This window comes from Heptranchias perlo, chromosome 2 (genome assembly GCF_035084215.1).
Source record: "Heptranchias perlo isolate sHepPer1 chromosome 2, sHepPer1.hap1, whole genome shotgun sequence".
Lineage (NCBI taxonomy): Eukaryota > Metazoa > Chordata > Chondrichthyes > Hexanchiformes > Hexanchidae > Heptranchias > Heptranchias perlo.
In genome coordinates, this window is record NC_090326.1 from 3330203 (window position 1) to 3355012 (window position 24810).

The 24810-nt window shown below is 46.0% G+C and overlaps 14 non-coding genes across 14 annotated transcripts; all 14 read left to right on the top strand.

The window, feature by feature from the left end:
• The first annotated feature begins 11579 nt into the window (after positions 1-11579).
• trnae-uuc (transfer RNA glutamic acid (anticodon UUC)) lies at positions 11580-11651 on the top strand. The gene has a single exon. It is a non-coding gene; the product is annotated as a tRNA-Glu (tRNA).
• An 868-nt stretch (positions 11652-12519) lies between these two features.
• On the top strand, positions 12520-12591 carry trnae-cuc (transfer RNA glutamic acid (anticodon CUC)). Its single transcript has one exon. It is a non-coding gene; the product is annotated as a tRNA-Glu (tRNA).
• An 885-nt stretch (positions 12592-13476) lies between these two features.
• On the top strand, positions 13477-13548 carry trnae-uuc (transfer RNA glutamic acid (anticodon UUC)). Its single transcript has one exon. It is a non-coding gene; the product is annotated as a tRNA-Glu (tRNA).
• An 868-nt stretch (positions 13549-14416) lies between these two features.
• trnae-cuc (transfer RNA glutamic acid (anticodon CUC)) lies at positions 14417-14488 on the top strand. Its single transcript has one exon. It is a non-coding gene; the product is annotated as a tRNA-Glu (tRNA).
• An 885-nt stretch (positions 14489-15373) lies between these two features.
• On the top strand, positions 15374-15445 carry trnae-uuc (transfer RNA glutamic acid (anticodon UUC)). Its single transcript has one exon. It is a non-coding gene; the product is annotated as a tRNA-Glu (tRNA).
• Positions 15446-16313: 868 nt separating this feature from the next.
• On the top strand, positions 16314-16385 carry trnae-cuc (transfer RNA glutamic acid (anticodon CUC)). The gene has a single exon. It is a non-coding gene; the product is annotated as a tRNA-Glu (tRNA).
• An 885-nt stretch (positions 16386-17270) lies between these two features.
• trnae-uuc (transfer RNA glutamic acid (anticodon UUC)) lies at positions 17271-17342 on the top strand. The gene has a single exon. It is a non-coding gene; the product is annotated as a tRNA-Glu (tRNA).
• Positions 17343-18200: 858 nt separating this feature from the next.
• Positions 18201-18272, top strand: trnae-cuc (transfer RNA glutamic acid (anticodon CUC)). The gene has a single exon. It is a non-coding gene; the product is annotated as a tRNA-Glu (tRNA).
• An 885-nt stretch (positions 18273-19157) lies between these two features.
• On the top strand, positions 19158-19229 carry trnae-uuc (transfer RNA glutamic acid (anticodon UUC)). Its single transcript has one exon. It is a non-coding gene; the product is annotated as a tRNA-Glu (tRNA).
• An 868-nt stretch (positions 19230-20097) lies between these two features.
• On the top strand, positions 20098-20169 carry trnae-cuc (transfer RNA glutamic acid (anticodon CUC)). The gene has a single exon. It is a non-coding gene; the product is annotated as a tRNA-Glu (tRNA).
• Positions 20170-21054: 885 nt separating this feature from the next.
• trnae-uuc (transfer RNA glutamic acid (anticodon UUC)) lies at positions 21055-21126 on the top strand. Its single transcript has one exon. It is a non-coding gene; the product is annotated as a tRNA-Glu (tRNA).
• Positions 21127-21994: 868 nt separating this feature from the next.
• Positions 21995-22066, top strand: trnae-cuc (transfer RNA glutamic acid (anticodon CUC)). Its single transcript has one exon. It is a non-coding gene; the product is annotated as a tRNA-Glu (tRNA).
• An 885-nt stretch (positions 22067-22951) lies between these two features.
• On the top strand, positions 22952-23023 carry trnae-uuc (transfer RNA glutamic acid (anticodon UUC)). The gene has a single exon. It is a non-coding gene; the product is annotated as a tRNA-Glu (tRNA).
• Positions 23024-23892: 869 nt separating this feature from the next.
• Positions 23893-23964, top strand: trnae-cuc (transfer RNA glutamic acid (anticodon CUC)). Its single transcript has one exon. It is a non-coding gene; the product is annotated as a tRNA-Glu (tRNA).
• Positions 23965-24810: the final 846 nt, after the last annotated feature.

The following is a 24810-nucleotide window of genomic DNA, read 5'->3' on the forward strand; positions in this document are numbered from 1 at the left end:
TGATTTTTGGGGGAGGGGACTGTGTCTGATTTTTGGGGGAGGAGACTGTGTCTGATTTTTGGGGGAGGGGACTGTGTCAGATTGTGGGGGGAGGGGACTGTGTCTGATTTTTGGGGGAGGGGACTGTGTCTGATTTTTGGAGGAGGGGACTGTGTCTGATTTTTGGGGGAGGGGACTGTGTCAGATTGTGGGGGGAGGGGACTGTGTCTGATTTTTGGGGGAGGGGACTGTGTCTGATTTTTGGGGGAGGAGACTGTGTCTGATTTTTGGGGGAGGGGACTGTGTCAGATTGTGGGGGGAGGGGACTGTGTCTGATTTTTGGAGGAGGGGACTGTGTCTGATTTTTGGAGGAGGGGACTGTGTCTGATTTTTGGAGGAGGGGACTGTGTCTGATTTTTGGAGGAGGGGACTGTGTCAGATTGTGGGGGGAGGGGACTGTGTCTGATTTTTGGAGGAGGGGACTGTGTCAGATTGTGGGGGGAGGGGACTGTGTCTGATTTTTGGAGGAGGGGACTGCGTCTGATTTTTGGAGGAGGGGACTGTGTCTGATTTTTGGGGGAGGGGACTGTGTCTGATTTTTGGAGGAGGGGACTGCGTCTGATTTTTGGAGGAGGGGACTGTGTCTGATTTTTGGGGAAGGGGACTGTGTCTGATTTTTGGGGGAGGGGACTGTGTCAGATTGTGGGGGGAGGGGACTGTGTCTGATTTTTGGAGGAGGGGACTGTGTCTGATTGTGGGGGGAGGGGACTGTGTCAGATTTTTGGAGGAGGGGACTGTGTCAGATTGTGGGGGGAGGGGACTGTGTCAGATTTTTGGGGGAGGGGACTGTGTCTGATTTTTGGGGGAGGGGACTGTGTCTGATTTTTGGAGGAGGGGACTGTGTCTGATTTTTGGAGGAGGAGACTGTGTCTGATTTTTGGAGGAGGGGACTGTGTCTGATTTTTGGGGGAGGGGACTGTGTCTGATTTTTGGGGGAGGGGACTGTGTCAGATTGTGGGGGGAGGAGACTGTGTCTGATTTTTGGAGGAGGGGACTGTGTCAGATTGTGGGGGGAGGGGACTGTGTCTGATTTTTGGGGGAGGGGACTGTGTCTGATTTTTGGGGGAGGGGACTGTGTCTGATTTTTGGAGGAGGGGACTGTGTCTGATTGTGGGGGGAGGGGACTGTGTCTGATTTTTGGAGGAGGGGACTGTGTCTGATTTTTGGGGGAGGGGACTGTGTCAGATTGTGGGGGGAGGAGACTGTGTCTGATTTTTGGAGGAGGGGACTGTGTCTGATTTTTGGGGGAGGGGACTGTGTCTGATTTTTGGAGGAGGGGACTGTGTCTGATTGTGGGGGGAGGGGACGGTGTCTGATTTTTGGGGGAGGAGACTGTGTCTGATTTTTGGAGGAGGGGACTGTGTCTGATTGTGGGGGGAGGGGACTGTGTCTGATTTTTGGGGGAGGAGACTGTGTCTGATTTTTGGGGGAGGGGACTGTGTCTGATTTTTGGGGGAGGGGACTGTGTCTGATTTTTGGGGGAGGGGACTGTGTCTGATTTTTGGGGGAGGGGACTGTGTCTGATTTTTGGGGGAGGGGACTGTGTCTGATTGTGGGGGGAGGGGACTGTGTCTGATTTTTGGGGGAGGAGACTGTGTCAGATTGTGGGGGGAGGGGACTGTGTCTGATTTTTGGGGGAGGGGACTGTGTCAGATTGTGGGGGGAGGGGACTGTGTCTGATTTTTGGAGGAGGGGACTGTGTCTGATTTTTGGGGGAGGGGACTGTGTCTGATTTTTGGAGGAGGGGACTGTGTCTGATTTTTGGGGGAGGGGACTGTGTCTGATTTTTGGGGGAGGGGACTGTGTCTGATTGTGGGGGAGGGGACTGTGTCTGATTGTGGGGGGAGGGGACTGTGTCTGATTTTTGGGGGAGGGGACTGTGTCTGATTTTTGGGGGAGGGGACTGTGTCTGATTTTTGGGGGAGGGGACTGTGTCTGATTGTGGGGGAGGGGACTGTGTCTGATTGTGGGGGGAGGGGACTGTGTCTGATTTTTGGGGGAGGGGACTGTGTCTGATTTTTGGGGGGAGGGGACTGTGTCTGATTGTGGGGGGAGGGGACTGTGTCTGATCCTATTCATTCAATTCGGTGGGATCTGATAATATGCGTTTAATTCGCTGGGATCTGATCCCATGCCTTTAATTCGATGTGATTTGATCCCATTCAATTAATTCTCTGGGATATGATCCCATGCCTTTAATTAACTGGAATCTGATCCCATTCATTTAGTTTGCTGAGATCTGATTCCAACCATCTAATTGGCTGCGATCTCATCCCATGCTTTTAATTCGCTGGGATCTGATCCCATGTTTTTAACTCACTGGGTTTTGATCCCATTCCATAATTTTCTGCGATCTGATCACATTCCTTTCATTCTCTGGAATCTGATCACATTCCTTTAATTCACTGGGATCTGATCCCATTCCATAATTCTCTGCGATCTGATCACATTGCTTTAATTCTCTGCGATCTGATCACATTCCTTTAATTCATTGGGATCTAATCACATTTCTTTAATTCCATGGGATCTGATCCCATGCCTTTAATCCACTGGATCTGATCCCATTCCTTTAATTCTCAGCGATCTGATCACATTCCTTTAATTCATTGGGATCTGATCCCATTCCTTTAATCCACTGGGAGCTGATCCCATGCATTTAATCCATTGGATCTGATCCCATTCCTTTAATTCACTGGGATCTGATCCCATGCCTTTAATCCACTGGATCTGATCCCATTCCTTTAATTCACTGGGATCTGATCCCATGCATTTAATCCATTGGATCTGATCCCATTCCTTTAATTCACTGGGATCTGATCCCATGCATTTAATCCATTGGATCTGATCCCATTCCTTTAATCCACTGGATCTGATCCCATTCCTTTAATTCACTGGGATCTGATCCCATGCATTTAATCCATTGGATCTGATCCCATTCCTTTAATTCACTGGGATCTGATCCCATTCCTTTAATTCACTGGGATCTGATCCCATTCCTTTAATTCACTGGGAGCTGATCCCATTCCTTTAATTCACTGGGATCTGATCCCATTCCTTTCGGCCGTACTGTGCTCAGTGGATTGGAATACAGTTACTGAGCCAGCAGTAACTGGAGGAAACACCAGTTCCAAAACATTGACGGGACGAATGGGCTAGAATGTAAATCTAATTATCACGATGTAAGGGAAAATCACTGATAACGTGACCTCCTCTTCAAGACATTTTATAAGCATCCTGACTTTGCAGGGCACGACACAGGTTTTCCCCTCCCTCACCGGCTCCCGAGCAACGTTAACTTTTAGCACACCACAAAACTCAGTTTGTTGATATAAGAACATAAGAACATCAGAAATAGGAGCAGGAGTAGGCCATATGGCCCCTCGAACCTGCTTCACCATTCAATCAGATCATGGCTCAGCTTCGACCTCAACTCCACTTTCCCGCCCGATTCTCATATCGCTTGATTCCACTAGAGTCCAAAATCTATTCATCTCAGCCGTGAAAATATTCAATAATCTGCACCCAAAGGCAAATCAGGACAAGGAAAAGAAACGGACCAAACACTTCCCACAAGGCCCAAGAGACAAGCTGGCGGGTGGAAAGTGACGAGTTATTTGAAGAATGAAGAGGCGCTTAAAAGAGATCAACTTACAAGGTGGTAGTTTACAAGGGGGCAGTTTACACGAGAGCAGGTTACAAGGGATCAGTTTACAAGGGGGCAGTTTACACGAGAGCAGGTTACAAGGGATCAGTTTACAAGGGGGCAGTTTACACGAGAGCAGCTTGCAAGGGATCAGTTTACAAGGGGGCAGTTTACACGAGAGCAGCTTGCAAGGGATCAGTTTACAAGGGGCTGTTTAAAAGAGAGCAGTTTAAAAGGGATCAGTTTACAGGGATCAGTTTACAATGGATCAGTTTACAAAGGGTCAGTTTACAATGGGGCAGTTTACGAGTGATCAGTTTACAAGGGGGCAATTTACAAGGAGGCAGTTTACAACGGGGCAGTTTAAAAGGGGACAGTTTACAAGGGAACAGTTTACAAGACGCAGTTTACAAGGGATCTGTTTACAAGAGATCAGCTTACAAGGCATCATTTTACAAGGAGGCAGTTTTTAAGGCACCAGTTCAGAAGGGAATAGTTTACAAGGGAACAGTTTACAAGGGAACAGTTTACAAGGGATCAGTTTACAAGGGAACAATTTATAAGGGGAAAGTTTACAAGGGATCAGTTTACAAGGGAACAATTTATAAGGGGACAGTTTACAAGGGATCAGTTTACAAGGGAACAGTTTATAAGGGGACAGTTTACAAGGGAACAGTTTACAAGGGATCAGTTTACAAGGGAACAGTTTATAAGGGGACAGTTTACAAGGGAACAGTTTACAAGGGATCAGTTTACAAGGGAACAATTTATAAGGGGAAAGTTTACAAGGGATCAGTTTACAAGGGAACAGTTTACAAGGGATCAGTTTACAAGGGAACAATTTATAAGGGGAAAGTTTACAAGGGATCAGTTTACAAGGGAACAGTTTATAAGGGGACAGTTTACAAGGGAACAGTTTACAAGGGAACAGTTTATAAGGGGACAGTTTACAAGGGAACAGTTTATAAGGGGACAGTTTACAAGGGATCAGTTTACAAGGGAACAATTTATAAGGGGAAAGTTTACAAGGGATCAGTTTACAAGGGATCAGTTTACAAGGGATCAGTTTACAAGGGAACAGTTTATAAGGGATCAGTTTACAAGGGATCAGTTTACAAGGGAACAATTTATAAGGGGAAAGTTTACAAGGGATCAGTTTACAAGGGATCAGTTTACAAGGGAACAGTTTATAAGGGGACAGTTTACAAGGGATCAGTTTACAAGGGAACAATTTATAAGGGGAAAGTTTACAAGGGATCAGTTTACAAGGGATCAGTTTACAAGGGATCAGTTTACAAGGGATCAGTTTACAAGGGATCAGTTTACAAGGGAACAGTTTATAAGGGATCAGTTTACAAGGGATCAGTTTACAAGGGAACAATTTATAAGGGGAAAGTTTACAAGGGATCAGTTGACAAGGGAACGGTTTATAAGGGATCAGTTTACAAGGGAACAGTTTATAAGGGGACAGTTTACAAGGGATCAGTTTACAAGGGAACAGTTTATAAGGGAGCAGTTTATAAGGGGAAAGTTTACAAGGGATCAGTTTACAAGGGAACAGTTTATAAGGGGACAGTTTACAAGGGATCAGTTTACAAGGGGGTAATTTACAAGGGAGCAGTTTACAAGGGAGCATTATACAAGGGATCAAGTTACAAGTGGGCAGTTTACAAGGGACCAATTTACAAGGGATCAGTTTACAAGGGACCAGTTTATAAGGGAGCAGTTTACAACGGATCCATTTACAAAGGGGCGGTTTGCAAGGGATCATTTTACAAGGGGACAGTTTACAAGGGAGCAGCTGCCAAGAGGGCAGTTTAAAAGGGAGCAGTTTACAAGGGTTGAGTTTAAAAGGGACGTTATCATAAGTGACCAGGACACTTATGATAAAGTGAGCATTACCCACGAATGCCAACCTGAGCAGTGATACCTGGTAAAGATAGGAGGGTGGCTCCATGTTAGAGGTGTGTTTGGGAAACAAGTACTGTGTCCACCACGGTCAGTACCATACTGCTAATCTACCCTAATCTGATAGACATTCCATCTCAAAAGCCAGGCCATCAATCAAAAGCTAGCAGGATCCTGATCCTGAAGGTTCACCTTACTGTTTGGATCTAGCAGCCGTGAATAACAATCAATTAGATCTGTTTGTGCTGGAAGCCAGAGTGTGTTCCCTTGCAGTGCCCACCCTTCTCGCCCTGAGTACCACTCGGACTGTGTCCAGCAGTGTGTGGAGTACGTCCGAATGAAGAATGAAGATTCCATAAGAAAGGTAGAGTCATAGAACCACAGAAAGTTACGGCATAGAAGGACGTCATTCGGCCCATTGCGTCCGTGCCGGCAGAAAAAGAGCTCTCCAGCTTAATCCCACTTTCCAGCACATGGTCCGTAGCCCTGTAGGTTACGGCATTTCAAGTGTGCATCCAATTACTTTGCCAATGATTTGAGGGTTTCTGCCTCCACCACTCTTTCAGGCAGTGAGTTCCAGACCTCCACCACCCTCTGGGTAAAAAAAAAAATTCTCCTCAGCTGCCGTCTAATCCGCAGACCAATTACTTTAAAGCTATGCCCCCTGATCACTGACCCCTCTACTAAGGGAAAAAGGTCCTCCCTATCCACTCTATCTAGTCCCATCATAATTTTACATACCTAAATTAAATCTCCCAATTAGCCTCCTTTGTTCCAAAGAAAACAGCCCCAGCCTATCCAATCTTTTCTCATAGCTAAAATTCTCAAGCCCTGGCAACATCCTCGTAAATCTTCTCTGTAGCCTCTCTAGTGCAATCACATATTTCCTGTAATGTAGTGACGAGAACTGTACGCAGTACTCAAGCTGTGGACTAACCAATGTTTTATACATTTCCAGCATAACCTCCCTGCTCTAATATTCTATGCCACGGCTAATAAAGGAAAATATCCCGTGTGTCTTTTTAACCAGCTTATCGACTTGTCCTGCTACTTTCAGGATCTGTGGACATGCACTCCAAGGTCCCTTTTGTTTCTCAATATCCTACCATTTATTGTGTACTCCCTTACCTTGTTTGACCTCCCCAAATGCATTACCTCACACTTCCCTGGATTGAATTCTATTTGCCACTTTTCTGCCCACCTGACCAGTCCATCGATATCGTCTTGCAGACTATAGCTTTCCTCCTCACTACCAAACTCACAGCCAATTTTTATATCGTCTGCAAACTTCTTGATCAAGCCCCCCCACATTCAAGTCCAAATCATTAATATATACCACAAAAAGCAAGGGACCTAGTACTGAGCCTTGTGGTAACCCACTGGAAACAGCCTTCCAATCACGAAAAAAACCATCAACCATTACCCTTTGTTCTTACCACTGAGCCAATTCTGGAGCAACTAGCCCCTTTCCCTTGGATTCCATGGGCTTTTACTTTGTTAACCAGTCTGCCATGTGGGACCTTGTCAAAAGCCTTGCAAAAATCCATGTACACTACATCGTATATGTTACCCTGATCAACCCTCCTTGTTAAGTGCACAAAAAATTGAATCAAATTATTTAGACACAAACTTCCCTTAACAAATCCATGCTGAATGTCCTTGATTAACCTGTGCCTTTCTAAATGACGATTATGCTGTCCCTCAGAATCGATTCCAATTATTTGCCCACCATCGAGGTTACACTCACTGGTTTTTAATTACGCGGTCTTTCTGTTTCTCGCTTTTTAAACAACCGTACAACATTAGCATTCCTGCAATCCTCTGGCCGAGCCAGTGAGGATTGGAAAGTGATAGTCAAAGCCTCCGTTATTTCCTCCCTTGCTTCTCTTAACAGCCTGAAATGCATTCCATCCGGGCCTGGCGGTTTATCTACTTTCATAAATGCTAAACCCCTTAATACTTCCTCTCTCACTATGTTAATCCCATCCATTATTTCACACTCATTCTTAATTTCAATCTCTGCATCATTCCCTGTTTTTGTGAAGAAACATGCAAAGTATTAATTGAGAACCATACCCATATCTTCCATCTCCACACATATGTTAACTTTTCGATCTCTAATAGACCTTATAGGGTCTTCAAAAGACTTGGTGTTCTCCCGTGGACTCCTCAAGTCAGACTGGCAGCATTCAAAACCGGAGTGCCTGAGAAGCACGGTTTGTGAGGCCAGGAAAGGTTTAACGAGAATCACGTTCTGCTGTAATTTTCTACAGCATTCTGGAGATCAGGCAATCCTGAACAACATAATCTAGAAACAAAAGAATGAGAGACTATCCCAGTCTCCACCCTGACTGCCTGAGGTCCTTTAGCAGATTGGTGATTGTCCAGTAATGTGAGCAAGTTGATTGATTTGTTAACTCCCCAACTCCTGATGATATTCTGGACTACCTACTTGTGGATCATCCACTCGTCAGGGTGGATTACAAGTTAGCTGAGTGTGCCGACTGTTTTATTGTCCATCCCGACCAAAATTGGCACCAAGAATATCAACCCATGCTTCAAGCACCAATGGGAAGTAACGTGTCATGTTGACAGAGGTACCGGGTCTGGGCCCCTCCCTGTTTGTAGGCGCTCCGGACTACTGTCAAATTGTGTGTCTGGAGGCGCAGTGACTTACGCCGCATCAAGTCTGAAGGTATATAATGTCTTATTGTAGCATTCAAACCTTGAGCCTGTTGAAATGCCAAGTGAACTCATCCATATCGATTGGCCTAGAAGTCCATTGATCCTGAATGTAGCCTCCCACCCATATCGAAGCTGAACAGCCTGATGGCTGCAGCACCAATACCTGGAGAACACTGTGATCTCAGGACCAGCAGCTCTAGTTCAGATGCTGTGACAAAGGAGGCCTGTGGAAACTTAATTGATGGAGCAAGGCTTAACTGGTGAAATATCCCCAACAGTTCGTCCTTCTGGAGGAAGAAGATGACTATGACTATCACTCACTCGCTCTCAGTGTGGATGGTCGAAGATACTGATCTCAACTGCCAGTTTGCCCATTAGTAGCTGGTTGCTTTGATGGTCAAACCAAACTACATTATGAAAACATGAAGGCTCAAGGAGCTAATGCATTGGATGCTCACTAATTCTGGTCTCCTAGGCCCAAGTGTCCCGAGTGATCCATTTCCACATGGAAGTAGTAGAAATGGCTCATCCATCCACATCTGTGGTGGGCTATCAAAGGCAGGAATCACTGCTTGGAGAGGGAGAGCTGGAGAGGGCCTTGAAGGTTACTTGTTGCGTGCTCCCTGCTTTCCAGGTCCTAATCTGGAAAGACGGGCTAACATGACACAAAGACATTGCAGTCCGGCGAAAGCTTTGAAAAGACTGCTGTCCCTGAAAGGGCCTGTAGATGGGGTGGGCTCAGCTGCAAAGTGAGACAGTGTCTCCTTGCATGCCAATCCGGGAATGCCTGAAAGTTCTGCTGGAGATGCTTGTACCCTGAAGCAGCTCCTCCACTCGCTCGCCACAGAAGCCCTCAGCATCTAAGGGCATCTGCAGTGGTTGTTGCTGCAGTTACTGAAGGAACTCCAAGATGCGCAGCCAAGCTAAGTGGTGATACAAGATCCACTGGACGATAGACCCTGCTCCTTTATTAATGGCAGCCACACAACCTGCTGCTGCAGTGATGCTCTCTGAAAGTGGTCCTCACTCTGTGGCAGGGATTGCTCCCTCAATTCACCTGTGAGGCATTATCCTGCAATAAGTAAAGCTGGCCACTATGGATTTGGTGGTGGAGAACACGAATATGCGTCAAACACTGAAGGAAGCTCCGCCAAACCCACATGTCGCACTATTTGGATTGTGGTGGGTGGAACAGGACTAGTTTCCTGAGCGATGACTTTCCCTCTGATGCTTTCACGACTGAAGTTCAGCAGTTGGATCAATGAACTGAAAAGTGTGAAGCAGGTTGGCGGAGGCACTATAGACGCTGTCTACATTGGCCACAACCGGAGGGTGCTGATCAAGACCGACCAAACGGCCCTGGAGTTTGGTAGATCGCATCCAGCAAAGGTCGATGGCTGAGACCTTTGCAAGACCCCAATAAAGACTCAATTCTCCAGGTGCAGGGACTTCCAGAACCTCCAGTTTCAGACTCTGCGTCACACATGTGTTGAATACATGAATAAGCCTCAGTGACTGGAGGTTGTGGTCGGACTCAGGCTCCCAACTGGACTTCCGAAGGTGGGAAGCCGCCAAGCAGCTTCTGTGGGCTGAACCGACAGAGAAGGTTCATAACGGGATGCAACCAACAGAGTACCCTTTGTCGTCCAGTACTTCCCCGGAGCGGAGAAACTACGCCATGTTCTCCGCAGCCTTCAACATGTCATCAATGACGACGAACACCTCGCTATGGCCATCCCCACACCTCCACTACTCGCCTTCAAACAGCCACCCAACCTCAAACAGACCATCGTTCGCAGCAAATTACCTAGCTTTCAAGAGAACAGCGTCCACGACACCACACAACCCTGCCACGGTAACCTCTGCAAGACATGCCAGATCATCGACACAGATACCACCATCACACGAGAGGACACCACCCACCAGGTGCATGGTTCATACTCCTGTGACTCGGCCAACGTTGTCTACCTCATACGTTTCAGGAAAGGATGACCCAGAGCATGGTACATTGGCGAGACCATGCAGACGCTGCGACAACGGATGAACGGACACCGCGCAACAATCGCCAAACAGGAGGGTTCCCTCCCAGTCGGGGAACACTTCAGCAGTCATGGACATTCATCCACCGACCTTCGGGCAAGCATACTCCAAGGCGGCCTTCGAGACACACGACAACGCAAAATCGTCGAGCAGAAATTGATAGCCAAGTTCCGCACCCATGAGGACGGCCTCAACCGGGATCTTGGGTTCATGTCACGCGACACGTTACCCCACCAGCGAACAAATGTTATCTGTTTTTAATATAACGGGTCAGTTGCTGTCTTTTCTATGTTTCTACCTCTCTATCTCTGTTTATTTTTGTTTGTTTTTTTTTTGGTGATTTGTATATTCTGAGACCTTGCAGGTAACAACTGTCTGTCTGCACACTGATTGCCTTGGCAACGGGCAGTTGAAAAAACTGTCTGTAATCATCAAGCAATGTTCTGTGAATTATAAATGCGATTTCATTTCGAGGATTTCATTTCGTTCACCTGAGGAAGGAGGAAGCCTCCGAAAGCTTGCGAATTTAAAATAAAATTGTTGGACTATAACTTGGTGTTGTAAAATTGTTTACATTTCTTTAAAATGTGTTGACACTGATCAAAGTTTGTGGGAAGATTTTTGTTGCCATTTCTCCCAAGATTCAGAAAAGACCTGTTGCTTGTCACTTTAATTGTCGCCAACCTTTAACTGTAGCTCACAGTGTCAGAACAGTAACTGTTCTCATTAGCCATTTATGTCTCTCCTGGCACGACATCTCCTTAACAACACCAACTAATCACAGCACCTCTTTCTTCAAATTGAATTCCAGTGTAAAAAATGAGCGTTTTCAAAGCTAAGGAAGATGTGCAAGATTGGAAGGAGTGTGCGACTGGAGATAATGGGCCTGAGGCAGTGAGAACATCTCTTGAACATTATCAGTACCTGAAAGGAGGGAGATGAGATCTTTGAGTTTATTTCTCCTGGCATCAGCAAAACCCATCGTCCCTCAATGCCCAACATCTTTCATCCATTTCGAGTGCATGCCGACCCGAACTTGGTGCTGTCATTGTCTGAACAAGTGTTTCATGTTCTTCGATGACCGTCGCAGACACGATGGGCCGAATGGCCTCCTTCTGTGCCCTGAATGTTCTGTGTTTCTATGTACGAAAAGAAAATGCCATTTTGGCCGAGCAGCTTGTTTGGGGAGAAAGGGACGTGAAATGCAGAGACAAATAGGAAAAAGAGGCTTGGACTGATGGCCTGCAAGATCGTGCCATGTGCTTCCCTGGTGGGCGAGTGGTTAGGATTCGGCGCTTTCACCGCCGCGGCCCGGGTTCGATTCCCGGTCAGGGAACGTTATTTGCAAAGTGCTGTTCGTTCTGATGCCAGTGATTGCTCCTGATCGCTATCAGTTTTACACTGCTGTGGTTGCAACAAGGGGCTGCCCATCATTCCTTTATCTCACAACCCATTAGAGTGACACACAATGTACTTTCTTGCCTTCTGTAAAATGCCAGTATTTATTTTTAAAGAGTCGTGACGCTGATCAAAGTTTGTGGGAAGGTTTTTGTTGCCATTTCAAGCAGATTTGGAAAAGATCTGCTGCCTGACACTCTAATTGTCGCCAACCTTTAACTATAGCTCACAGTGTCAGAACAGTCACTGTTTTTTAGACTTTTATGTCTCTTCTGCCACTACATCTCCTTAACAACACCAGCTGATCACAGCACCGCTTTCTTCAAAATGAGGCCCAGTGTAAAAAAAAATGCACGGTTTCAAAGCGAAGGGAGGTGTGCAAGATTGGAAGGAGTGTGCGACTGGATATAATGGGCCTGAGGCAGTGAGAACATCTCTTGAGCATAAAGACATTCAGTATCTGAAAGAAGCAGGCTGATGAGCTCTTTCAGTTTATTTATCCTGGCATCTGCAAAACCCATCGTCTCTCAAAGTCCATCATCTTTCATCCATTTTGTGTGCATGCCTACCCGAACTTGGTGCTGTCATTGTCTGAACCAGTGTTTTATGTTATTCGATGACCGTCACAAACACGATGGGCCGAATGGCCTCCCACTGTGCCGTGAATGTTCTATGTTCCAATGTGCTAAAAGAAAATGCCATTTTGGGCGAGCAGCTTTTTTTTGGATCGAAAGAGACCTGAATTTCAAAGGGGCAATTAGGAAAGAAAAGGTTGGACTCCTCTCTCGCATGCATCAGCCGTAGCTTCCCTGGTGGTCGAGTGGTTAGGATTCGGCGCTCTCACCGCCGCGGCCCGGGTTCGATTCCCGGTCAGGGAAGATTGCTTTCTTGGTGCTCGTCGTTCTGGTGCCAACAAATGTCCCATCACTGAGCCCAATGCTTGCTCCTGATCAACATTAGCTTTTTCGCCAACATAAATGCTAATCGAGCAGCGGGCAGCCGATCATTCTTTAATCTAACAAGCCATTAGAGCGACATACAATGCACTTTCATGCCTTCTGTAAAATGCCTACATTTCTTTAAAATGTGTTGACGCTGATCAAAGTTTGTGGGAAGATTTTTTTTGCCATTTCTCCCAAGATTCGGAAAAGACCTGTTGCTTGTCACTTTAATTGTCGCCAACCTTTAACTGTAGCTCACAGTGTCAGAACAGTAACTGTTCTCATTAGCCATTTATGTCTCTCCTGGCACGACATCTCCTTAACAACACCAACTAATCACAGCACCTCTTTCTTCAAATTGAATTCCAGTGTAAAAAATGAGCGTTTTCAAAGCTAAGGAAGATGTGCAAGATTGGAAGGAGTGTGCGACTGGAGATAATGGGCCTGAGGCAGTGAGAACATCTCTTGAACATTATCAGTACCTGAAAGGAGGGAGATGAGATCTTTGAGTTTATTTCTCCTGGCATCAGCAAAACCCATCGTCCCTCAATGCCCAACATCTTTCATCCATTTCGAGTGCATGCTGACCCGAACTTGGTGCTGTCATTGTCTGAACAAGTGTTTCATGTTCTTCGATGACCGTCGCAGACACGATGGGCCGAATGGCCTCCTTCTGTGCCCTGAATGTTCTGTGTTTCTATGTACGAAAAGAAAATGCCATTTTGGCCGAGCAGCTTGTTTGGGGAGAAAGGGACGTGAAATGCAGAGACAAATAGGAAAAAGAGGCTTGGACTGATGGCCTGCAAGATCGTGCCATGTGCTTCCCTGGTGGTCTAGTGGTTAGGATTCGGCGCTTTCACCGCCGCGGCCCGGGTTCGATTCCCGGTCAGGGAACGTTATTTGCAAAGTGCTGTTCGTTCTGATGCCAGTGATTGCTCCTGATCGCTATCAGTTTTACACTGCTGTGGTTTCAACAAGGGGCTGCCCATCATTCCTTAATCTCACAACCCATTAGAGTGACACACAATGTACTTTCTTGCCTTCTGTAAAATGCCAGTATTTATTTTTAAAGAGTCGTGACGCTGATCAAAGTTTGTGGGAAGGTTTTTGTTGCCATTTCTAACAGATTTGGAAAAGATCTGCTGCCTGACACTCTAATTGTCGCCAACCTTTAACTATAGCTCACAGTGTCAGAACAGTCACTGTTTTTTAGACTTTTATGTCTCTTCTGCCACTACATCTCCTTAACAACACCAGCTGATCACAGCACCGCTTTCTTCAAAATGAGGCCCAGTGTAAAAAAAAATGCACGGTTTCAAAGCGAAGGGAGGTGTGCAAGATTGGAATGAGTGTGCGACTGGATATAATGGGCCTGAGGCAGTGAGAACATCTCTTGAGCATAAAGACATTCAGTATCTGAAAGAAGCAGGCTGATGAGCTCTTTCAGTTTATTTATCCTGGCATCTGCAAAACCCATCGTCTCTCAAAGTCCATCATCTTTCATCCATTTTGTGTGCATGCCTACCCGAACTTGGTGCTGTCATTGTCTGAACCAGTGTTTTATGTTGTTCGATGACCGTCACAAACACGATGGGCCGAATGGCCTCCCACTGTGCCGTGAATGTTCTATGTTCCAATGTGCTAAAAGAAAATGCCATTTTGGGCGAGCAGCTTTTTTTTGGATCGAAAGAGACCTGAATTTCAAAGGGACAATTAGGAAAGAAAAGGTTGGACTCCTCTCTCGCATGCATCAGCCGTAGCTTCCCTGGTGGTCTAGTGGTTAGGATTCGGCGCTCTCACCGCCGCGGCCTGGGTTCGATTCCCGGTCAGGGAAGATTGCTTTCTTGGTGCTCGTCGTTCTGGTGCCAACGAATGTCCCATCACTGAGCCCAATGCTTGCTCCTGATCAACATTAGCTTTTTCGCCAACATAAATGCTAATCGAGCAGCGGGCAGCCGATCATTCTTTAATCTAACAAGCCATTAGAGCGACATACAATGCACTTTCAGGCCTTCTGTAAAATGCCTACATTTCTTTAAAATGTGTTGACGCTGATCAAAGTTTGTGGGAAGATTTTTGTTGCCATTTCTCCCAAGATTCGGAAAAGACCTGTTGCTTGTCACTTTAATTGTCGCCAACCTTTAACTGTAGCTCACAGTGTCAGAACAGTAACTGTTCTCATTAGCCATTTATGTCTCTCCTGGCACGACATCTCCTTAACAACACCAACTAATCACAGCACCTCTTTCTTCAAATTGAATTCCAGTGTAAAAAATGAGCGTTTTCAAAGCTAAGGAAGATGTGCAAGATTGGAAGGAGTGTGCGACTGGAGATAATGGGCCTGAGGCAGTGAGAACATCTCTTGAACATTATCAGTACCTGAAAGGAGGGAGATGAGATCTTTGAGTTTATTTCTCCTGGCATCAGCAAAACCCATCGTCCCTCAATGCCCAACATCTTTCATCCATTTCGAGTGCATGCCGACCCGAACTTGGTGCTGTCATTGTCTGAACAAGTGTTTCATGTTCTTCGATGACCGTCGCAGACACGATGGGCCGAATGGCCTCCTTCTGTGCCCTGAATGTTCTGTGTTTCTATGTACGAAAAGAAAATGCCATTTTGGCCGAGCAGCTTGTTTGGGGAGAAAGGGACGTGAAATGCAGAGACAAATAGGAAAAAGAGGCTTGGACTGATGGCCTGCAAGATCGTGCCATGTGCTTCCCTGGTGGTCTAGTGGTTAGGATTCGGCGCTTTCACTGCCGCGGCACGGGTTCGATTCCCGGTCAGGGAATGTTATTTGCAAAGTGCTGTTCGTTCTGATGCCAGTGATTGCTCCTGATCGCTATCAGTTTTACACTGCTGTGGTTGCAACAAGGGGCTGCCCATCATTCCTTTATCTCACAACCCATTAGAGTGACACACAATGTACTTTCTTGCCTTCTGTAAAATGCCAGTATTTATTTTCAAAGAGTCGTGACGCTGATCAAAGTTTGTGGGAAGGTTTTTGTTGCCATTTCTAACAGATTTGGAAAAGATCTGCTGCCTGACACTCTAATTGTCGCCAACCTTTAACTATAGCTCACAGTGTCAGAACAGTCACTGTTTTTTAGACTTTTATGTCTCTTCTGCCACTACATCTCCTTAACAACACCAGCTGATCACAGCACCGCTTTCTTCAAAATGAGGCCCAGTGTAAAAAAAAATGCACGGTTTCAAAGCGAAGGGAGGTGTGCAAGATTGGAATGAGTGTGCGACTGGATATAATGGGCCTGAGGCAGTGAGAACATCTCTTGAGCATAAAGACATTCAGTATCTGAAAGAAGCAGGCTGATGAGCTCTTTCAGTTTATTTATCCTGGCATCTGCAAAACCCATCGTCTCTCAAAGTCCATCATCTTTCATCCATTTTGTGTGCATGCCTACCCGAACTTGGTGCTGTCATTGTCTGAACCAGTGTTTTATGTTGTTCGATGACCGTCACAAACACGATGGGCCGAATGGCCTCCCACTGTGCCGTGAATGTTCTATGTTCCAATGTGCTAAAAGAAAATGCCATTTTGGGCGAGCAGCTTTTTTTTGGATCGAAAGAGACCTGAATTTCAAAGGGACAATTAGGAAAGAAAAGGTTGGACTCCTCTCTCGCATGCATCAGCTGTAGCTTCCCTGGTGGTCTAGTGGTTAGGATTCGGCGCTCTCACCGCCGCGGCCCGGGTTCGATTCCCGGTCAGGGAAGATTGCTTTCTTGGTGCTCGTCGTTCTGGTGCCAACGAATGTCCCATCACTGAGCCCAATGCTTGCTCCTGATCAACATTAGCTTTTTCGCCAACATAAATGCTAATCGAGCAGCGGGCAGCCGATCATTCTTTAATCTAACAAGCCATTAGAGCGACATACAATGCACTTTCATGCCTTCTGTAAAATGCCTACATTTCTTTAAAATGTGTTGACGCTGATCAAAGTTTGTGGGAAGATTTTTTTTGCCATTTCTCCCAAGATTCGGAAAAGACCTGTTGCTTGTCACTTTAATTGTCGCCAACCTTTAACTGTAGCTCACAGTGTCAGAACAGTAACTGTTCTCATTAGCCATTTATGTCTCTCCTGGCACGACATCTCCTTAACAACACCAACTAATCACAGCACCTCTTTCTTCAAATTGAATTCCAGTGTAAAAAATGAGCGTTTTCAAAGCTAAGGAAGATGTGCAAGATTGGAAGGAGTGTGCGACTGGAGATAATGGGCCTGAGGCAGTGAGAACATCTCTTGAACATTATCAGTACCTGAAAGGAGGGAGATGAGATCTTTGAGTTTATTTCTCCTGGCATCAGCAAAACCCATCGTCCCTCAATGCCCAACATCTTTCATCCATTTCGAGTGCATGCCGACCCGAACTTGGTGCTGTCATTGTCTGAACAAGTGTTTCATGTTCTTCGATGACCGTCGCAGACACGATGGGCCGAATGGCCTCCTTCTGTGCCCTGAATGTTCTGTGTTTCTATGTACGAAAAGAAAATGCCATTTTGGCCGAGCAGCTTGTTTGGGGAGAAAGGGACGTGAAATGCAGAGACAAATAGGAAAAAGAGGCTTGGACTGATGGCCTGCAAGATCGTGCCATGTGCTTCCCTGGTGGGCTAGTGGTTAGGATTCGGCGCTTTCACCGCCGCGGCCCGGGTTCGATTCCCGGTCAGGGAACGTTATTTGCAAAGTGCTGTTTGTTCTGATGCCAGTGATCGCTATCAGTTTTACACTGCTGTGGTTGCAACAAGGGGCTGCCCATCATTCCTTTATCTCACAACCCATTAGAGTGACACACAATGTACTTTCTTGCCTTCTGTAAAATGCCAGTATTTATTTTTAAAGAGTCGTGACGCTGATCAAAGTTTGTGGGAAGGTTTTTGTTGCCATTTCTAACAGATTTGGAAAAGATCTGCTGCCTGACACTCTAATTGTCGCCAACCTTTAACTATAGCTCACAGTGTCAGAACAGTCACTGTTTTTTAGACTTTTATGTCTCTTCTGCCACTACATCTCCTTAACAACACCAGCTGATCACAGCACCGCTTTCTTCAAAATGAGGCCCAGTGTAAAAAAAAATGCACGGTTTCAAAGCGAAGGGAGGTGTGCAAGATTGGAAGGAGTGTGCGACTGGATATAATGGGCCTGAGGCAGTGAGAACATCTCTTGAGCATAAAGACATTCAGTATCTGAAAGAAGCAGGCTGATGAGCTCTTTCAGTTTATTTATCCTGGCATCTGCAAAACCCATCGTCTCTCAAAGTCCATCATCTTTCATCCATTTTGTGTGCATGCCTACCCGAACTTGGTGCTGTCATTGTCTGAACCAGTGTTTTATGTTGTTCGATGACCGTCACAAACACGATGGGCCGAATGGCCTCCCACTGTGCCGTGAATGTTCTATGTTCCAATGTGCTAAAAGAAAATGCCATTTTGGGCGAGCAGCTTTTTTTTGGATCGAAAGAGACCTGAATTTCAAAGGGACAATTAGGAAAGAAAAGGTTGGACTCCTCTCTCGCATGCATCAGCCGTAGCTTCCCTGGTGGTCTAGTGGTTAGGATTCGGCGCTCTCACCGCCGCGGCCCGGGTTCGATTCCCGGTCAGGGAAGATTGCTTTCTTGGTGCTCGTCGTTCTGGTGCCAACGAATGTCCCATCACTGAGCCCAATGCTTGCTCCTGATCAACATCAGCTTTTTCGCCAACATAAATGCTAATCGAGCAGCGGGCAGCCGATCATTCTTTAATCGAACAAGCCATTAGAGCGACATACAATGCACTTTCATGCCTTCTGTAAAATGCCTACATTTCTTTAAAATGTGTTGACGCTGATCAAAGTTTGTGGGAAGATTTTTTTTGCCATTTCTCCCAAGATTCGGAAAAGACCTGTTGCTTGTCACTTTAATTGTCGCCAACCTTTAACTGTAGCTCACAGTGTCAGAACAGTAACTGTTCTCATTAGCCATTTATGTCTCTCCTGGCACGACATCTCCTTAACAACACCAACTAATCACAGCACCTCTTTCTTCAAATTGAATTCCAGTGTAAAAAATGAGCGTTTTCAAAGCTAAGGAAGATGTGCAAGATTGGAAGGAGTGTGCGACTGGAGATAATGGGCCTGAGGCAGTGAGAACATCTCTTGAACATTATCAGTACCTGAAAGGAGGGAGATGAGATCTTTGAGTTTATTTCTCCTGGCATCAGCAAAACCCATCATCCCTCAATGCCCAACATCTTTCATCCATTTCGAGTGCATGCCGACCCGAACTTGGTGCTGTCATTGTCTGAACAAGTGTTTCATGTTCTTCGATGACCGTCGCAGACACGATGGGCCGAATGGCCTCCTTCTGTGCCCTGAATGTTCTGTGTTTCTATGTACGAAAAGAAAATGCCATTTTGGCCGAGCAGCTTGTTTGGGGAGAAAGGGACGTGAAATGCAGAGACAAATAGGAAAAAGAGGCTTGGACTGATGGCCTGCAAGATCGTGCCATGTGCTTCCCTGGTGGTCTCGTGGTTAGGATTCGGCGCTTTCACCGCCGCGGCCCGGGTTCGATCCCCGGTCAGGGAACGTTATTTGCAAAGTGCTGTTCGTTCTGATGCCAGTGATTGCTCCTGATCGCTATCAGTTTTACACTGCTGTGGTTGCAACAAGGGGCTGCCCATCATTCCTTTATCTCACAACCCATTCGAGTGACACACAATGTACTTTCTTGCCTTCTGTAAAATGCCAGTATTTATTTTTAAAGAGTCGTGACGCTGATCAAAGTTTGTGGGAATGTTTTTGTTGCCATTTCTAACAGATTTGGAAAAGATCTGCTGCCTGACACTTTAATTGTCGCCAACCTTTAACTATAGCTCACAGTGTCAGAACAGTCACTGTTTTTTAGACTTTTATGTCTCTTCTGCCACTACATCTCCTTAACAACACCAGCTGATCACAGCACCGCTTTCTTCAAAATGAGGCCCAGTGTAAAAAAAAATGCACGGTTTCAAAGCGAAGGGAGGTGTGCAAGATTGGAATGAGTGTGCGACTGGATATAATGGGCCTGAGGCAGTGAGAACATCTCTTGAGCATAAAGACATTCAGTATCTGAAAGAAGCAGGCTGATGAGCTCTTTCAGTTTATTTATCCTGGCATCTGCAAAACCCATCGTCTCTCAAAGTCCATCATCTTTCATCCATTTTGTGTGCATGCCTACCCGAACTTGGTGCTGTCATTGTCTGAACCAGTGTTTTATGTTGTTCGATGACCGTCACAAACACGATGGGCCGAATGGCCTCCCACTGTGCCGTGAATGTTCTATGTTCCAATGTGCTAAAAGAAAATGCCATTTTGGGCGAGCAGCTTTTTTTTGGATCGAAAGAGACCTGAATTTCAAAGGGACAATTAGGAAAGAAAAGGTTGGACTCCTCTCTCGCATGCATCAGCCGTAGCTTCCCTGGTGGTCTAGTGGTTAGGATTCGGCGCTCTCACCGCCGCGGCCCGGGTTCGATTCCCGGTCAGGGAAGATTGCTTTCTTGGTGCTCGTCGTTCTGGTGCCAACGAATGTCCCATCACTGAGCCCAATGCTTGCTCCTGATCAACATGAGCTTTTTCGCCAACAGAAATGCTAATCGAGCAGCGGGCAGCCGATCATTCTTTAATCTAACAAGCCATTAGAGCGACATACAATGCACTTTCAGGCCTTCTGTAAAATGCCTACATTTCTTTAAAATGTGTTGACGCTGATCAAAGTTTGTGGGAAGATTTTTGTTGCCATTTCTCCCAAGATTCGGAAAAGACCTGTTGCTTGTCACTTTAATTGTCGCCAACCTTTAACTGTAGCTCACAGTGTCAGAACAGTAACTGTTCTCATTAGCCATTTATGTCTCTCCTGGCACGACATCTCCTTAACAACACCAACTAATCACAGCACCTCTTTCTTCAAATTGAATTCCAGTGTAAAAAATGAGCGTTTTCAAAGCTAAGGAAGATGTGCAAGATTGGAAGGAGTGTGCGACTGGAGATAATGGGCCTGAGGCAGTGAGAACATCTCTTGAACATTATCAGTACCTGAAAGGAGGGAGATGAGATCTTTGAGTTTATTTCTCCTGGCATCAGCAAAACCCATCGTCCCTCAATGCCCAACATCTTTCATCCATTTCGAGTGCATGCCGACCCGAACTTGGTGCTGTCATTGTCTGAACAAGTGTTTCATGTTCTTCGATGACCGTCGCAGACACGATGGGCCGAATGGCCTCCTTCTGTGCCCTGAATGTTCTGTGTTTCTATGTACGAAAAGAAAATGCCATTTTGGCCGAGCAGCTCGTTTGGGGAGAAAGGGACGTGAAATGCAGAGACAAATAGGAAAAAGAGGCTTGGACTGATGGCCTGCAAGATCGTGCCATGTGCTTCCCTGGTGGTCTAGTGGTTAGGATTCGGCGCTTTCACCGCCGCGGCCCGGGTTCGATTCCCGGTCAGGGAATGTTATTTGCAAAGTGCTGTTCGTTCTGATGCCAGTGATTGCTCCTGATCGCTATCAGTTTTACACTGCTGTGGTTGCAACAAGGGGCTGCCCATCATTCCTTTATCTCACAACCCATTAGAGTGACACACAATGTACTTTCTTGCCTTCTGTAAAATGCCAGTATTTATTTTTAAAGAGTCGTGACGCTGATCAAAGTTTGTGGGAAGGTTTTTGTTGCCATTTCCAGCAGATTTGGAAAAGATCTGCTGCCTGACACTCTAATTGTCGCCAACCTTTAACTATAGCTCACAGTGTCAGAACAGTCACTGTTTTTTAGACTTTTATGTCTCTTCTGCCACTACATCTCCTTAACAACACCAGCTGATCACAGCACCGCTTTCTTCAAAATGAGGCCCAGTGTAAAAAAAAATGCACGGTTTCAAAGCGAAGGGAGGTGTGCAAGATTGGAAGGAGTGTGCGACTGGATATAATGGGCCTGAGGCAGTGAGAACATCTCTTGAGCATAATGACATTCAGTATCTGAAAGAAGCAGGCTGATGAGCTCTTTCAGTTTATTTATCCTGGCATCTGCAAAACCCATCGTCTCTCAAAGTCCATCATCTTTCATCCATTTTGTGTGCATGCCTACCCGAACTTGGTGCTGTCATTGTCTGAACCAGTGTTTTATGTTGTTCGATGACCGTCACAAACACGATGGGCCGAATGGCCTCCCACTGTGCCGTGAATGTTCTATGTTCCAATGTGCTAAAAGAAAATGCCATTTTGGGCGAGCAGCTTTTTTTTGGATCGAAAGAGACCTGAATTTCAAAGGGACAATTAGGAAAGAAAAGGTTGGACTCCTCTCTCGCATGCATCAGCCGTAGCTTCCCTGGTGGTCTAGTGGTTAGGATTCGGCGCTCTCACCGCCGCGTCCCGGGTTCGATTCCCGGTCAGGGAAGATTGCTTTCTTGGTGCTTGTCGTTCTGGTGCCAACGAATGTCCCATCACTGAGCCCAATGCTTGCTCCTGATCAACATTAGCTTTTTCGCCAACATAAATGCTAATCGAGCAGCGGGCAGCCGATCATTCTTTAATCTAACAAGCCATTAGAGCGACATACAATGCACTTTCATGCCTTCTGTAAAATGCCTACATTTCTTTAAAATGTGTTGACGCTGATCAAAGTTTGTGGGAAGATTTTTTTTGCCATTTCTCCCAAGATTCGGAAAAGACCTGTTGCTTGTCACTTTAATTGTCGCCAACCTTTAACTGTAGCTCACAGTGTCAGAACAGTAACTGTTCTCATTAGCCATTTATGTCTCTCCTGGCACGACATCTCCTTAACAACACCAACTAATCACAGCACCTCTTTCTTCAAATTGAATTCCAGTGTAAAAAATGAGCGTTTTCAAAGCTAAGGAAGATGTGCAAGATTGGAAGGAGTGTGCGACTGGAGATAATGGGCCTGAGGCAGTGAGAACATCTCTTGAACATTATCAGTACCTGAAAGGAGGGAGATGAGATCTTTGAGTTTATTTCTCCTGGCATCAGCAAAACCCATCGTCCCTCAATGCCCAACATCTTTCATCCATTTCGAGTGCATGCCGACCCGAACTTGGTGCTGTCATTGTCTGAACAAGTGTTTCATGTTCTTCGATGACCGTCGCAGACACGATGGGCCGAATGGCCTCCTTCTGTGCCCTGAATGTTCTGTGTTTCTATGTACGAAAAGAAAATGCCATTTTGGCCGAGCAGCTTGTTTGGGGAGAAAGGGACGTGAAATGCAGAGACAAATAGGAAAAAGAGGCTTGGACTGATGGCCTGCAAGATCGTGCCACGTGCTTCCCTGGTGGTCCAGTGGTTAGGATTCGGCACTTTCACCGCCGCGGCCCGGGTTCGATTCCCAGTCAGGGAATGTTATTTGCAAAGTGCTGTTCGTTCTGATGCCAGTGATTGCTCCTGATCGCTATCAGTTTTACACTGCTGTGGTTGCAACAAGGGGCTGCCCATCATTCCTTTATCTCACAACCCATTCGAGTGACACACAATGTACTTTCTTGCCTTCTGCAAAATGCCAGTATTTATTTTTAAAGAGTCGTGACGCTGATCAAAGTTTGTGGGAAGGTTTTTGTTGCCATTTCCAGCAGATTTGGAAAAGATCTGCTGCCTGACACTCTAATTGTCGCCAACCTTTAACTATAGCTCACAGTGTCAGCACAGTCACTGTTTTTTTAGACTTTTATGTCTCTTCTGCCACTACATCTCCTTAACAACACCAGCTGATCACAGCACCGCTTTCTTCAAAATGAGGCCCAGTGTAAAAAAAAATGCACGGTTTCAAAGCGAAGGGAGGTGTGCAAGATTGGAAGGAGTGTGCGACTGGATATAATGGGCCTGAGGCAGTGAGAACATCTCTTGAGCATAAAGACATTCAGTATCTGAAAGAAGCAGGCTGATGAGCTCTTTCAGTTTATTTATCCTGGCATCTGCAAAATCCATCGTCTCTCAAAGTCCATCATCTTTCATCCATTTTGTGTGCATGCCTACCCGAACTTGGTGCTGTCATTGTCTGAAACAGTGTTTTATGTTGTTCGATGACCGTCACAAACACGATGGGCCGAATGGCCTCCCACTGTGCCGTGAATGTTCTATGTTCCAATGTGCTAAAAGAAAATGCCATTTTGGGCGAGCAGCTTTTTTTTGGATCGAAAGAGACCTGAATTTCAAAGGGACAATTAGGAAAGAAAAGGTTGGACTCCTCTCTCACATACATCAGCCGTAGCTTCCCTGGTGGTCTATTGGTTAGGATTCGGCGCTCTCACCGCCGCGGCCCGGGTTCGATTCCTGGTCAGGGAAGATTGCTTTCTTGGTGCTCGTTGTTCTGGTGCCAACGAATGTCCCATCACTGAGCCCAATGCTTGCTCCTGATCAACATTAGCTTTTTCGCCAACATAAATGCTAATTGAGCAGCGGGCAGCCGATCATTCTTTAATCTCACAAGCCATTAGAGCGACATACAATGCACTTTCATGCCTTCTGTAAAATGCCTACATTTCTTTAAAATGTGTTGACGCTGATCAAAGTTTGTGGGAAGATTTTTGTTGCCATTTCTCCCAAGATTCGGAAAAGACCTGTTGCTTGTCACTTTAATTGTCGCCAACCTTTAACTGTAGCTCACAGTGTCAGAACAGTAACTGTTCTCATTAGCCATTTATGTCTCTCCTGGCACGACATCTCCTTAACAACACCAACTAATCACAGCACCTCTTTCTTCAAATTGAATTCCAGTGTAAAAAATGAGCGTTTTCAAAGCTAAGGAAGATGTGCAAGATTGGAAGGAGTGTGCGACTGGAGATAATGGGCCTGAGGCAGTGAGAACATCTCTTGAACATTATCAGTACCTGAAAGGAGGGAGATGAGATCTTTGAGTTTATTTCTCCTGGCATCAGCAAAACCCATCGTCCCTCAATGCCCAACATCTTTCATCCATTTCGAGTGCATGCCGACCCGAACTTGGTGCTGTCATTGTCTGAACAAGTGTTTCATGTTCTTCGATGACCGTCGCAGACACGATGGGCCGAATGGCCTCCTTCTGTGCCCTGAATGTTCTGTGTTTCTATGTACGAAAAGAAAATGCCATTTTGGCCGAGCAGCTTGTTTGGGGAGAAAGGGACGTGAAATGCAGAGACAAATAGGAAAAAG